The following is a 16,118-nucleotide window of genomic DNA, read 5'->3' as shown; positions in this document are numbered from 1 at the left end:
TTCCTAAAACATTTCATAGAAGAACATGCCACAGGATTTAAAAAACTTTAATCCAATACATCAGAACTGCTGTGGTCCTCCATTTCCAAATATTAAGACTATGAACATTTCTTTCTCGCTGGCAGTATTTTAATGGGACCAAAGAATGTTTCAGTGCCTCCCTATGCTGACAAACTCAGAGCGACTATACAATGCCCCCTCCTCTATTTTCTCCCTCATCAGAAATGTTGGTGTATAGGAAGGAACATTGCTGTCTATGGAGACATACCTAGCCTGTTCTTTGCTTCTCAAAACTTAATTCTAGGTAGACAAGGGTAATCCCTTACAATGCTGGTGCTTTGCAGATTGCCCTTCAAATGAATGCTGAGAATGCCTATCTATGTTCACAGCTTTCTAAGGCTTAGTCATGCCACACTGTAGATAGCATTTTTTTTTGGCCTCCCACCCTTGAAATGTGAAAACTTGGGACCCTGTTCTTCTTTCACAGGATAAAAGTAATTCCCATTGACTTTGGGAAGAGAAATTTCTTTCCAGTGATAAGAAAAATAGACTCCTTGATGCAGGGCTCAGTGTAAAAAGAGTAGGGGGAAATGACATACTATTCATGGCTAATATGAATACGGAAGCACACACAGTGCGTGCATTTCAGTCAGGTTAGCTAACGCCACTGTTTCTAGAAGGGTTGATACATGAGTGATTGGGTATGAATAATACTTGATGTATGGGTAATTGTGAGTGTTTGTATGAGAGAAAATATGGATTAAAACATTCAAAAATGGGTATCTTTCTCCCAGGTTTAAGGATAATTCTGGTCAGAATATAATAGATCTGTAACTCTAAGACTGATTTTGCAAAGAACTCAGGTTTCAGAGTGGAACAAGAGAGCTCAAGCTACAATATTAAGATCTAGAAATGGACCTACTCAACATTTGGGATATACAAACCCAGGATTTTGCTTTGGCCCCATTATAGAGATGGTCATAACATTCAGATCCAATAAGAATGGCCATACTGGGTCAAACCAAAGCCCAGAATCCTGCCTTCCAATAGTGGCCAATGCCAGGTTCTTCAGAGGGAACAGAACAGCTAATCATTAAGTTATCCATCCAGCTTACGGCAAACAGGCTAGGGACATCATCCCTTCCCATCCTGGCTAACAGCCATTGATGGACCTATCCTCCACGAACTTATCTTGTTCTTTTTTTAACCCTGTTATAATCTTGACCTTCACAACATCCTCTGGCAAGAAGTTCCACAGGTTGGCTTGTGTTGTAATAATAATTGGAGATATACCTATCTCCTAGAACTGGAAAGGATCTTGAAACATCATTGACTCCAGCCCCCTACCTTCACTAGCAGGAGTAAGTACTGATTTTTGCCTCAGATCCCTAAGTGGCCCCCTCAAGGATTAAACTCACAGCCCTGGGTTTAGCAGGCCAATGCTCAAACCACTGAGCTATCCAGCTTTTTAAGAAGCATATTTGTCATACCAGCTCCTGTAGTATCATCAATATCAATAAATTCTAGAAAATGCTCTCTGACAGTCAGCATTGCAAGGACATTTTCACTAGGTTCTATTGCTACAAAACTCACTATTAAAGTCATTTGTTCCCTATGGCTGATGTCAGGTGTGCAGTCCAGAACAACAGTAATATCTTGTTGACTTCAGATCTGCCACAATCTTCTGTTTGACTTTTGTTGCCAGTAACTCTATGATCTCATTTTGAATTGTTTTTCCAAGGTAGCAGTGTGTGTACATTTCTTGGGTGGTGACTCTTAGACGCTCCTGGAGTACAGCATCAAATTCAGTCATCAGCTCCACAATTTTAAGGATGTTTCCATTGTTTGGCACATACAGCTGATCTGTAGTGCCATGCAGTGCTAAGTTTTGGGTAGCAAGCATTGTCACAATAGCAACAAGCCTTTTCAGAACATTTTGCCAGTAAAGAGACTCTGATGCACTCTTCTCTTGATGTTGATCATCTATGGTGGCCTTTAACCTTAGTCTCATCTCAAGCTCTTTCTACCTATGGAATGCTCTCTGGTGATTTGCTGCCTTCTCATGGCATGCCAGATTTCTAGCCAGATATTTCCAGTCCTTTGTTCCTGTGGAACCTAATGTGGCTGGAACATTAGACTGGAAGAATTTGCAACAAAAACAGTATGCAACATTCTGGGTTTTTGAGTACATAAGCCATGGCCTCTCCACTTTGTCACCATTGGGGATTTCACACCAGTAATGTGTTGGATGGAAACTTCTATTTTCATTGTCTTTGGGAAACAAAGTTTTTCACTGGCTGTGGCCCAGGCAGTACAAAGAAATCCCCCAGGCTACTGCTCAAGTAGGTCCACAGTCCTGGATCATCTAGACTTAAGGAACTAAACTCAGCAGCAGCTGTTTCTTGCGCCTCCACCACACTCTTCTCTGATCTACACTTTTCTCCAGGAATGTGCACGGTTACATGCATTTGAGATGGAGATATGGATGCTGCAGTAGCTGCCAGGTCACCTGCACTCTGACTAACTGGAAGATCAGGCATCTCCTCATCACTCTCATCCTCAATGGGGCCTGAGGGCTCACCGAGAACATTTGTGTCTGTATATTTCAAGAGAGCTCCTTCCTGGTTTGATAGAAAAGCTTCCTTTGCTTTCTTTCTTTTTCTGAATGCTGCCCCAGAGGGGCATTTTTTTTTTCACTCATGACTGCTGTTCTATGCCAGTTATAGTGGCTCTCAACATTCAGTTGAAGGGGACAAATAAGCAGGCGATAGCAGGGCCTGAGTGAGGGAAGATATCAGCATCTTAAGGATCTAACTGGCTTCTACTACTTCAGTTGACTGCCTGTTCTCCTCAAGTGGGTTCAGGGAAGCAGCAGGAAACTGGAAGCTCCCTGAGAAGCTGGTGTTAATCACTCCAGGCTCCTGAGGGTGCTAGAGGGGTATATAAAAGGCTCCCCCTCCTCTCTCTCCCTGCAGCTCCTGTTGCTTTCTGTTATTCCCTCTCACCTTTTCTCCTGCCTGCCTGTTTTGTCTCTTGTGCCCTCCTTTCTCCAGCACAGCACTCCACTCCGCCATCTCTGTGCATCTAGAGCAGAGAGAATACATATGCACCAGCAGCAGACACAATTTTCTACACTCTGGGTCCTAGTGGCGCCTCCCTTCCTCCCCCCAGTCTGGCACCTGAGGCTGCCACCTCAGTTAGCCTCATGGTAAGGCCAGCACTGGGGTGACCCCTGGTTCTTGTGTTATGTGAAGGGGGTAAATAATGCTTCCTTATTTTTTCTACACCATTCATGATTTTATAGATCTCTATCATATACCTCCTCAGTCATCTCTTTTCCAAGCTAAAAAGTCCCAATCTTATTAATCTCTCCTCGTATGGAAGCTTTTCCATACCCCTAATCATTTTTGTTACCCTTTCCTGTACCTTTTCCATTTCCAGTATATCTTTTTTGAGATGGGGCAACCAGATCTGCATACAGTATTCAAGATGTGGGCATACCATGAATTTATATAGAGGCAATATAATATTTTCTGTCCCAATCTAGATTTAGAGCCAAACTTTCCCAAATACTGGGAGTGTACAAATCCAGGGTTGTCATTAAATATGCATAGAAACCAATACACCACACTGGGCAAAATCCTCTCTTGACTTTCACTGCTCAATAGCTGTCTTGTTGTTTATCATCATTTTATGTATTTCATTGTTTACTTAAAACAAGCCTATACAAAAGGTTTAGGCCTCTTTGAGAGATCTTAGGAAATACACATCAGTTAAGGAAAGCATGCTAACACAGCAATTTTATCACCCAGTAAAGGAAAAAAACACTTCATGACAGCCACTACCCAGTTTCTCAGACTCCTCCATCCACCCATGCCAGCTCTTAGGTATGCCCTTCCTCTCTGAAAGTTTTGTAGCATGCCCTAAAGATCAGCAGACTTAGATTGGGAGCAAATTCCAAAGCCTCAGGCCCCTCACAAAAAACACCTAGCCTGTCACCTCTTTTAAACCTAGAACACTCCAATTTGTGCATCCCGGATGACCATTACTGTGACTGTAACAAATAAGGGAGGAAATGTTTCCCCTCAAACTGAACATGAGGGAAAGGGTAAATCAAGATAGAATGTAATTACCTGATTTCAGTCACAGTCCCAATTCAGAGACAAGGCTGACAGATAAGCCTTGATGAGGAGTAGCACACATTTAAATCCAATGATTAGGAGTAGTCACATCAATGCATAAGTTTCTGCAAACAATTTCACCACCTACTTATTTGGATAAATAGTGCAAATTAGTTTCTTGAAATGTTATTTAAATAACAAACCTGTTTGCCTAAATATATTTTTAAAAGTTTTTGAAATAGAACCAAAATTCAACGGAAGGTTTTAAAAATAAACCCTCCGGTTTCCAGATGAACAAACACATTTTCACAACCTTTACCTAGCCTAATCGTGTCTTTTCTCTGCATGTAGCTACATGACAAGTGAAAGAAAGGAATAAATAACCTTGCCAAGCATTTGGCAGTCCAATCATTCTATTATAGTCAAGAAATTACACCTCAGATGAGAGGCAGCAGAGCTTAATTAAAAGGAAACGAAGTTAGATAGTTTATTAGGGTTGGTTTTTTGCTTGTTTGTTTTTGTTTTTGTGTTTAGATATGACTTAGTTTCAACTTATAGAAATTCCAAAACATCCTCTTAAGGGAAATGTGAGGCCCAGCAAATTGAAAGGACTTGGAGTACAGTAAAGGACAAATTGTTTTTTAGGGCAGTTGTTTTTAAATATCCCAAAGGAAGTGTTGCTCCATTGTTATCTTGCAGCCTGGAATTGTCACCCAATTAGTACTAGATGATTGTTGTACCCTAAAGGGTAGAGATGACGCTGAAAATATGATTTCCATTTTGGTTTTAAACCACCATGAAGTCAGGTTCTATAAAGACCACTAATTACAAAAAAGTAACAAAAGACAACAATCTTTGTCACTGATCTCAGGTTTCTTTTTCTGCATCTGGTTCTATTTTTATGTATAAAGAAAGGAAGAATGAGGCCTACACAAAAAGACTTAGATGCCTTGAGTTCTGATATATATGTCTATATCTAGCAACTTTACAAAACACCTACCATTTATAAAAACAAAAACAAAAAAACAAAACCCCAACTATGTGTGAGGAAGGGAGTCTTAGAAGGTTTCCAACAGGACTCAGTCATTATCGTCCAAATTCAGACCTACCGTAAGTGGGCATGACTTCTTAGCATAGCTCTGTGGTAACTTGGTTCTGAATTTGATCCAATGGCTTACTATAAAATCTTGCATCTTTAATGAGCCCACAAAGCCATATTTACCTTTCAAGCTGTAAGGAGAGAATGTTTTTGTTTGCTGTTAAAATGAAACACCTTTAGGGTAAAATGAAATAAGTGGTTAGTGTTATGTAGTGATAGAGAGTGAGGATGGGGTACTAGACTGGGACTTGGGACACTGAAGTTCAATTTCCTACTCTGCCACAGACTTCCTGGGTGACCCTGGGCAACTCATTTAGTTTCTCTGGAGTGTTGAGTATGCTTATAAAATTTGCAGATGGAACCAAGTTTGGAGGGGTTGCTAGCACTTTGGAGGACAGGATTAGAATTCAAAACAACCTTGATAAATTGCAGAATTGATCTGAAATCAACAAGACAAAATTCAGTAAAGACAGCTGCAAAATACTACACCCAGGATGGAAAAATCAAATGCACACTACAACATGGATAATAACTGACTAGGTGGTAGTACTGCCAAAAAGGATCTGGTGGTTCTAGTGGATCATAAATTGAATGAGAGTCAACAGTGTGATGCAGTTGTGGAAAAGGCTAATATTCTTGGGTGCATTAACAGGAGTGTGGTGCGCAAGACATGCAAGGTAATTGTCCCTCTCCACCCAGTACTGGTGAGGGCCACAGCTAGCATAATGTGTCCAGTTCTGGGTGCCACCTTTTAGGAAAGATGTGGACAAATTGGAGAGAGTCAGGAGGAGAACAACCAAAGTGATAAAAGTTTCAGAAAACCCGATCACTGAGGAAAGGTTAAAAAAAAAACTGGGCATGTTTTGTCTTGAAAAAAGAAGACTGAGGGGGGACCTGATAGTCTGCAAATATGTTAAGATCTATTATAAAAAGAGTGGTGATCACTTGTTCTCCACTGAAGGACAAAAAGGAATGGGCTTAATCTGCAGCAAGGAATACTTAGTTTAGGTACTAGGGAAAACGTCAAGCTCTGGAATATGCTTCCAAGGAAATGTTGTAGAATCCCCACCACTGGAGGTTTTTAAGACGAAGTTGGACAAACACCTCTCAGGGATGGTCTAGGTTTACTTCATCCTGCTTCAACGCAGGGGACTAGACCTGATTCCTTCCCAAGGTTCCTTCCAGACATACATTTCTATTATTCAATGATTAAAAGGTTAGAGGTGCTCTGATACTACAGTAAATGGGACAACACAAGTATCTAAGGTAGGTAGATAGACAGACAGAAAAGTAAATAACAATCTCCATTCAAAGCTATTGAGGGATACATATCGGTGACCTGCTTTTCCAAAATGCTGAGCTTCCCGCAGCTCCTACTCATCTCAATGAGTGCTGCTGATTGTTCAGCACTTATGAAATTAGGTCATTGCTTTAGATGCCTTAATAAAGATTTAGAAGCCTAACATTTGGCATCTGTTCTATAAAACCTTAGCCATAATAAAACAGAGTTTGACCAGGACACTAGGGCTAACAGGCCTATGCTTGCAAAAAGTGCCATCAAATCTTTAATGGGCCAAAACATTCAGGATCTTGTTTTTCAGTCTAGTGAGAGAACTTCCAGCAGCACAGTGCCCCAGAGACCAAACTCAGGCATCACTGACTGAGGCCCCAGTTTAGCAAGTTATTTAAGCACATGCTTTGCTAAGTGTGTTAGCAGTTCCCATTGATTTCAAAGGGGTGTTTAAAGTTGTTTACATATTTAAGAATTTTACTGAAACAGGACCTTCATGCTGTCTTCTGAATGACCAGTACCACTTTTTACAATGCTCCAGCCAGATAATTTTCTACAGTCTTGTGTAACCATTTACACCTGTGAAAAATGAGTACAAAACTCATTTTAAGTGACTTTGAACTACTGTAAATGACTACACAAAGTGCAAGGCCATCAAGACTAGAAATCTATTATCCCTCTCAGTTCTCCCATCCACTTTCTGTTCAGGTTCAACTATTCTTAACTGAAGAGACTAAACACAAGATAGTAACATGACAAGTTAAAGAACATTTCTTTAATGGTCGGTTGGGTACTCTTCCATTCTTTTTTTCCCATACATGTCCAAAAAAGGCATTAACTTTCATTACAAGAAACAGCCAACAAGAAGCATATGAGCAATGAAATAAATTAGAGCTGTTATTATCTTTAATGTCTATTTCATTTTGCTTTACATAATCCCTCAGGTTGTCTGCTGTCTGACGTTTTGAGATGCAGAGAGTTATTTGACCAGGCCATTAATATATTCCTTGATTCCCACCATCTTACAAATGGAATGAAGAGTTGATCCTAGAGCTGGTCATAATAGGCTCATTTTTAGAACTGTATCTCAGAAAATGTGGCCAAGAAATGAGGCCCTGTAACCCTACACATGACCTGGACTCAGAACCATAACACAAGAAGTTCCTTCACTCTTACAACAACACACACTAGCTTTTCCCTGCAGTGGTACCCAGAAACCAAGTGCTAGAGCCACAAAGGGAACTGAGACTCAACATTGCAACGCCTAACTTGAGGCTTCCTGCTGCCTGCTGGAATGCAGTAAGGCATCCAGGCTCCCTGTACAATGCATGGGGAGAATTAGGCACCTGCAAATGGGATTCACAGAAGCCAGCATGCTGAGTGGGGAGCAGCCTAAGCTAACCAGTAGGGAATGCTAGGGAGAGGGATGTGACCTAGACTCCACATCTTAAAGGGAGTTAGGTGCCTAGCTTAATTTGGAGTTCATAGCTGAGAGCCCACTCCTGGATCTAGCTGCCTAAAGCAGGTCATCTCTGTCTCACACAAAAAAAATAAGGAAGTGGTAGTAACAACCTCCTTCTATCGAATGGCCTGGTGTTTACAGCATTTGCCCAGTTTTAAATCTTCACTCTAAGAGGAACAGGGACTTGAATCTATATCTCCCACTTGACAGAGGAGTACCTGAACCACTGTGTTAGGAGGGCTACTATGGCAAGCCATTCTCAGTGTTTCCTCTTGAAGCTATTCAACTTTGTATAAACTATTCATTGGAGCAGGGACTTGAACCTGAATCTCCCACATCCCCAGAAAGTACCCTAACAATGGGGCTGTAGAGTCAGTCTTACATGTGCTTGCGCTCTAATAGCCCAATGAATATTTAAGTATTTCATTCAAAATACAGTTTCAGCAGGAGAGATTGAGAAATCCACCCCAGAATACCCGACTGGCCAGTGGTTAGATGGGTTCATGTGGGAGATAAGGGTTCAAGTCCTTGCACCTCACAGAAAGAGTAGGCTTATAAGCCAAATCTTCCACAGCCTGGGTGCATGCTCTAACCAGTGGACTACAGGCTATAAAATGTGCACCACTGCCACCATGTTTTCTGCAGGGACCAATCCAGTAGGTGAGTTCTAAGGCAGCCTCTGAGCCTGCTTACTGGGTCAGGCCTCCTCAGTCAGGATAGGTGAGGTAATGCTGAGTCTGAGGATCCTGCCAGAGTTTAGGCATGAGCTAGGCATCAGAACTTAGGTGGCTGTGCGCATGCCCATCATCAGATTCTTGGGTACCTAAGAGACTTTATCAGTGGAAACTTAGGCACCTTAGGTACCTACAGGGTTAGGCAGTTGCTGAGTGGGGGTTTTAGGATCTACATTTTGGACTTAGGCCCCTAAAATGGCAGTTAAGCACCTAAATCCCTTTGCGGATTTAGCTCCAAAATGTTCTGAAGTCTGGAAGGTGGGGTCAATCAGAATTTTTTTGTGAGTAAGATGCAGACCCTAGCAACTAGGAGGTGGGACAGAGCACTTAACCAGGAGGGAGCAGAAGAAGGGAATTGGCACTAGTGAACGCAAGAGTATTTGCAAATGGGATGGGAAAGTCAAGTTGATGTGATTTCAGGATTACCAGAGAGGTAAACCACTAGGGGGGTTAGCCTATTAAATTCTCACAGTACAGTGGAGACTGGAGAGCTAAATAACTGGGCAGGTTCTGGTCCCTCTAAAATCTATGATTAAAATGCCACTGACTCCAGTAGAAGCAGAATATGGCTTTCCTGGAGAAACTATAGAAGCTGCACCCGCTTGCAGGATCATTATACTTCTTCTCAGTTCCCTCAGTACACTTTACTGAGGATAAATATACACTTTCAATATCACAAAATTTTTGAGTCTCAAATTCCTTGCCCTGCCCACAGCCCCCGTAACAGCCATGTTTCCCATATGGTCATTGATTTCACATCAACACCATATGTAAAATATGTAAACAGGGAAAATATTCCTAATGAAATCTTCAAAACTCCCTGTTTGAAACTTTCATTAATTTTGAAATTAGATTTTGTAGAAATACTGTGGGCCCAGTTTTCCTTCTGAGGGATATGAGGGCCCATGTATGCTATACTTGAAAGACTTTTTACTGAAGTAAATTGAATCAATAAATGAAGCAGTAATAAGTCATTCACCCAAGAGTTCTGAAGGAACTCAAATATGAAATTGCAGAACTACTAACTGTGGTATGTAACCTATCGATTAAATCAGCTTCTGTGTCAGATGACTGCCATTAGGTTATCTATCCTCCAATCTTTAAAAAAGGCTCCAGAGTGATTCTGACAATTACAGGCCGGGAAGCGCAACTTCAGTACCAGGCAAACTGGTTGAAACTACAATAAATAACAAACTTATCAGACACATAGTGAACATGACTTGTTGGCGAGGGGTCAATATAGTTTTTGTAAAAGGAAATCATGCCTCACCAATCTATTAGAATTTTCTGAGAGGGAGGGTTAACAACAAGGTGGACAAGGAGGAGCCAGTGGATATACTATATGTGGACTTTCAGAAAGCCTTTGACAAGATCCCTCACCAAACGCTCATAAGCAGCCATGGAATAAGAGGGAAGGTCCTCTCATGTATCAGTAACCAATTAAAAGATAGGAAACAAAGGGTAGGACTAACTGGTCAGTTTTCAGAATGGAAAGAAGTAAAAAGCAGGGTCCCCCAAAGATCTGTACTGACATCTGTGCCATTCAGCATACTCATAAATGATCTGAAAGAAGTGGTACATAGTGAAGTGGCCAAGTTTGTCAGGGATACAAAATTACTCAAGATAGTTATGTCCAAAGCAGACAGAGAAGAGTTAAAAAGGGATCTTACTAAACTGGATGACTGGATAACAAAATGGCAGATGAAATTCAGTGTTTATAAATACAAAATAATTCACTTTGGAAAACATCATCCCAACTCTACATACAAAATGATGGGGTCTAAATTAGCTATTACCACTAAAAGAGATTTTGGAGTCATCATGGATAATTCTCTGAAAACATCTGTTCAATTTGCAGCAGCAGTCAAAATAGTTAACAAAATGTTAGGAACTATTGAGAAAGGAGTAGACAATAAGACATCATAATGCCACCCTATAAAGCCCTAAGTATTTGAGTACTGCATACAGTTCTGGTCACTCCATCTCAAAAAAGGTACATTAGAATTGGGAAAAAGTACAGAAAATGGCAACATAAATTACCTGGGGCATGGAACAGCTTCCATAGGAAGAGAGATTAAAAAGACTGGGACTGTCCAGCTTAGAAAAGAGATGACTGAGGGGGTATATCATAGAGGTCTATAAAATCATGAATGCATTGGAGAAAATCAATAAGGAAACATTACTTACCCCCTTCATATAACACAAGAACCAGGGGTCACCGAGTGAAATTAGCAGGCAGCAGGTTTAAAACAAACAAAAGGAAGTATTTCTTCATACAACACACAGAGCAGAGTGACCCTGTAGAACTCTTTGCCAAAACTATAACTGAGGTCAAAAATGAATTAGATAAGTTCATGGAAGATAGACCTATCAATAGCTGTTAGCCAACATGATCAGAGATGTAACCCCATCCTCTGGGTGTCGCTAAGCCTCTGACTGCCAGAAGCCAGAAGTGGATGACAGGGAATGGATCACTCAATAATTGCCCTGTTCTGTTCATTCCCTCCGAAGCACCTGGCATTGGCCACTGTCAGAAGACAGGATACTGGGCTGGGTGGACCATTGGTCTGACCTAATATAGCCATTCTTATGTTCTTCTGTTAATGCTGCCCAGAGCCATCCATTCCCTCTGCTAAATTAGCAGCTGCAAAGCAATCTAGGCTTATTGCATGCTAATGCTCACAATGCCTACACAGTTTCTTACAAACAAACTTGTGGGTAAAGGCACTGCTGAGTACATTATGTTCCATCAGATTATCTGCTGAGCATATCTGCTTGTGTCGCTGCACAGTCAGCAATGCCTCTTGACACCAACTCACCAAGTATATATTGGATATTTCAGAGCTTCAGTTATTCTTGGCTTCTGCACAGGCATTATTAATGACTGTGTTCATTATGAATAATACCACGTGCTGAGTATCAAAAGAAATCACCATAGTGATAGGCATTATGTACATATCTCAGAGGAATAAATAGATATCAGAGCTAGTGTTTGGCCCACTAGTGACCAAACAGTGCAAGAAGTGTTATTCTTTACTTATGGCCATATCAAATAGTTATCTCTCTGTACCTTTCGGTCTACAGAGGATTAAGTGAAAGGAGAAGAAAAGAGTATAAGAATTGCCATACCAGTTGAGAGAAACTGTCCCTCAGGTCTGGTATCCTGCCTATTAGTTCAGAAAAATGCAAAACTCTCCTACTAGAACAACCTGACCAGTTTGATAGTGCTGTACATGGCAGTAGGTACCCCTGCAAGTATCAGTTTATGGCCTGAAGCATGAGACTGGATTACCCTTAGTTTAGCATGCTTCATGGTTTATTTGGACAATGACAATCTATTTAATCAGCATTTTCCATTTCTTTGGCATCTAATGTGACTATGGCTCTAGCTATTGGAATGTAATAACATCTTGCTCATATATCCCTGATTAAAGCATGTTGCAACTGCCCATCTATTCTGCATGCAGGTAAATCAGTGTAGGTTGCATTTTCCCCTGATGTGATCAAAACCTTGGATTGTATTACACAAATTCTCCCTGAGGTAGGAAGGAACAGGGATAATGTCTCCATGCCCCATGGATCCACAGGGAAAGACCAACTCACTCTTGCAATGTACCAGTTGCCTCTTCTTCCGTAACAGCCCTACTACTAAGAGATCCTTTGGCATCTCTCTCTGTGAATTAACCCCACCTCCTACTGGTGCTGGTGAAGAGACAGACATAGTACTGCCAGGTGCAGCATTACTTTGGTCCAAGATATCTATCAGCTTATAAGAAAAGCTGTTCTGTTTGGGCTGCTATCTGCCAGCTCTGCCAAGATGTCTGCACATCTACACAGAATTGGAACTGAAGGGCTTAGAGGTACCATGTGACATTGGCTCCATTCCCCACTTCTGTGACCTTTGAGACTTTTTCTTTTATTTTTATTTGCTCTTCTCAATGCCTTAGAGAGAAGGGGACCACAGAGCCCTGCCTAATGGAACATCAAGTAACCCAGCAGACACTCAATTGCCTCAGCACTTACCCACATTGTTTTTAATTCTTTTGACACTTTCCCCCCCTATTCTATTCTATGCTGGTCCTTATGTCATCCTCATTACCGGTATCTGAGCATCTTCCAGTACTGCATTAAGCAATGTGATTACACATCTGTCATGCCAGGTTCACACTCCCTCTCTCTTTCTTAAGAATGCCGTGTTTAAATAACTTTTCAATGCTCACTTACAGGTTGAATTGTGTCTCTATTATAAGAAAATATTTCTTGCTCATTGTTTTTATCTGTATAACATTCAAATTAATTTTGTAAGAAAAAAACTCCCAGAAATAAAGCCATATTATGAGAAAAAGTCATATTGGTTCCAATCAATGAGCGAAAGTTTCTTAAGAATCAATTGCTTGACCCAGAAAGAGTCACACTGTCCAGGTATTAATCTATGTAGTGCAAACAAAATAATTCCCCAAAGGGAATTTCCAGTTGGAACAGATTCAATTAAAAATGTGTAATTATTGATTCTTTCTTACTCAATTGGCTGGAGCAGTACAGCTGTCTATTAGTATTCCACTGAGATCAGAGATGAATAAGTAGGTCAGTTAGTGCTGAAAAATCTTCCTTAATTCTCCCCTTCTTAACAACTAATAGGATGAGATGGGCAAAAGAAACTATAGACTCAATGGGCACTATCCTGCTCATTTTACTTATGCATGCAGTCCCATTAGCCTGAATGGAACTACACATAAGAAAGGATGGCTAGTTTTTGCCCAAAATCAAGAAACATTTCCTAACTGTTGGATCTGTCAAACTGTGGAATAGTCTTCCCCAGGGAAGTGGTGGAGGATACACAGCTTGAAATGTTTACAACATTGGACTAGGCAAAGCACAGAGGAAAATAGAATAGGGAACCATTCTGCATTTCCAGTGTCAATGAACTCATTCCTATAGTTATGCTGCACTGCTTTGGAAATTCATATCTTAGTACGTAGCACTTTATGGCTTTAAAAACATCTGCTTAAGTGTGTACTGTACTTTGTTAAAAGGATTTGAGGAAGCTCTCATATGTTCATTGGAATTTTGCTTGGCTTTTGTACACTCAGAGCTCTGGTCATCCACACACAAAAAATGTGCAGCAAAAAGGAAACATATTAAGTGGGAGTTACATAGTCAATGCCACCCATTTAAATAAAAAAGCGAAGCCATACCTCAGATCTTTATTCATTTTTTCCTTATTTGAGCCCAGTTCTAAATGATGCCAGAGGTCAACATCCTGAAGTCTTATTCATTTCTCATTCATTCAAGAAAATCCACACAGGATCACATCCTTTACTCTGACTTTTGTCTGTCAAAACTCCCATTGACATAACTGGCAGTTTTTCTAAGCAATAATGGAGTAAACACTGGGTAACACACTCATGACTCAGGGCCACTGATGCCACTTAGAGCTTTGCTCATGTTCACTTAAAAAAATAGACTGGTAAAAATCCCAATAGCAAATAAAAAAAATGTATATGGGGGGGAATAGGGGGCTGAAGTGTGTGGGTGAAAATATAACATTAATGGAATGGAGAGCAATTGTCAAGTAAGAGCACCTCAGCAAAGCAAGGGAGGTACCGAGTCCCTGAGCATGGTGGGACAAGAACAATACTGAAGGGCTGTGGGCTTCAAACAGATGCTGATCTTATAGTATTGTTTTCCTTTAGAAAATGCATTGTGTCCTGAATTACTATAGCAGATGTCTGTTTTCATTCCAAAGCTCTTTTGCTATGTACAAGTCTCATTAACTTTTTCTACACATACACCAAACAGGTAACAATTCTCAGAACAACAGTTACTAGTTCTCAGGATTGGAAATAAGCCCAAACCTCACCTCTGGATCCAAAATGAACTTTGGAGGTATTTGACATTCAAATTCAGACCTGGATTTCACAAATATGTCCTATCTTTATAATGGACCATATCTAAAGTCCAGATTCAGACTTTCCACCTTGGGATCATCTTTACATTGTAATCATCATGCATCTTTCCAAATCATTTATGAAGAAAGGATGGAACTTTGGAGTCCAGAATGTCTAAGACAGGCACTCTGCAAACAGCAGAGCAGCTTTACAGCACTATCTAACGCTCCACTCCTTCTCTTGAGTGAACTTTGGTCACAAAGTTGCCGTGGCTAGAATCCAAATCAACAAATTGAGCTGTGGAAATCTTTCATTAGAAAAGTGGAAACTAGCGATTAATCTGGCTGAGGAGACTGAATTCAAATCCTGGGAGTTTGGAATGAGATCCACAGCTGGCTTTTAATTGTGCATTGATCTGTTTAGAATACTGATCATTTGGGTTTGTTCAGATCTCATCTTTGATCCATACTATACAATTTGAGCCCACATCTCTCTGGAACTCAAACCGCATGAGACTTGTCAGATTTCACCTCTCATTATCAGCTAGGTTCACCAAATGCTTCATTAATGTTCTTAAATTTTCTGAGTATACCTAAGCCTAGTTTCAATTAGCTTCACACAGAAACCAGACGTAACTCAAAAAGAACAGGAGTACTTGTGGCACCTTAGAGACTAACACATTTATTTAAATTAGATACAATTAACTTAGGTTTGAACAGAGACTGGGAATGGTTGGGCCATTACACTAATTGAATCTATTCCCCCATGTTAAGTATCCTCACACCTTCTATGGGTCATCTCGATTATCACTTCAAAAGGTTTTTTTCTCCTGTTGATGATAGCTCCTCTCTGTTGATGGGCCTCTGACAGTTGGTATGGCTATTTCCACCTTTTCATGTTCTCTGTATGTAGAAATATCTTCTTGCTGTATGTTCCATACTATGCATCTGATGAAGTGGGCTGTAGCCCACAGAAGCTTATGCTCAAATAAATTTGTTAGTCTCTAAGGTGTCATTCTTTTTGCAGATATAGACTAACATGGCTGCTACTCTGAGATATAACTCAGTGGTCTGGAAACAGTTTCACTCTGAGTTTTGCGGACATCCAAATCTCAGACTGGAATTCTCAAGGTCAGAAACCAGAAAAACATTCATTTGGGTCCCTACAACCCAGAACCACTATGTGGCTTTAATCACAAAGTACTTCTGTTACCCAAAAAGCATTAGTTCTCTCTGGTGGAAACATCTGAATTACTGCATCTGAGTGGTTCTTATATTGTATTTCGGTACTGTTCCTTTTTCCATTTTGTTTTCTACACATTCTTGTAATCAGACAGATGATATGCATGCTCGCAGTTCCCCAGAAGAACATTTAGATTAGGAGTTAAATAATATATTTCTCTTTGTAAGATGAACTGAAAAGATGTTTCTAAAATTTAATTAGCTAATAAAGTCTTTAAGTAACAAACAAGGAATAGACAATGCATCACATTCTCCTTTGTCACTTCAGCTGCAATGCAACAC

Source organism: Gopherus flavomarginatus, chromosome 5, assembly GCF_025201925.1.
Source record: "Gopherus flavomarginatus isolate rGopFla2 chromosome 5, rGopFla2.mat.asm, whole genome shotgun sequence".
NCBI lineage: Eukaryota > Metazoa > Chordata > Testudines > Testudinidae > Gopherus > Gopherus flavomarginatus.
This window is presented reverse-complemented; position numbering follows the sequence as displayed.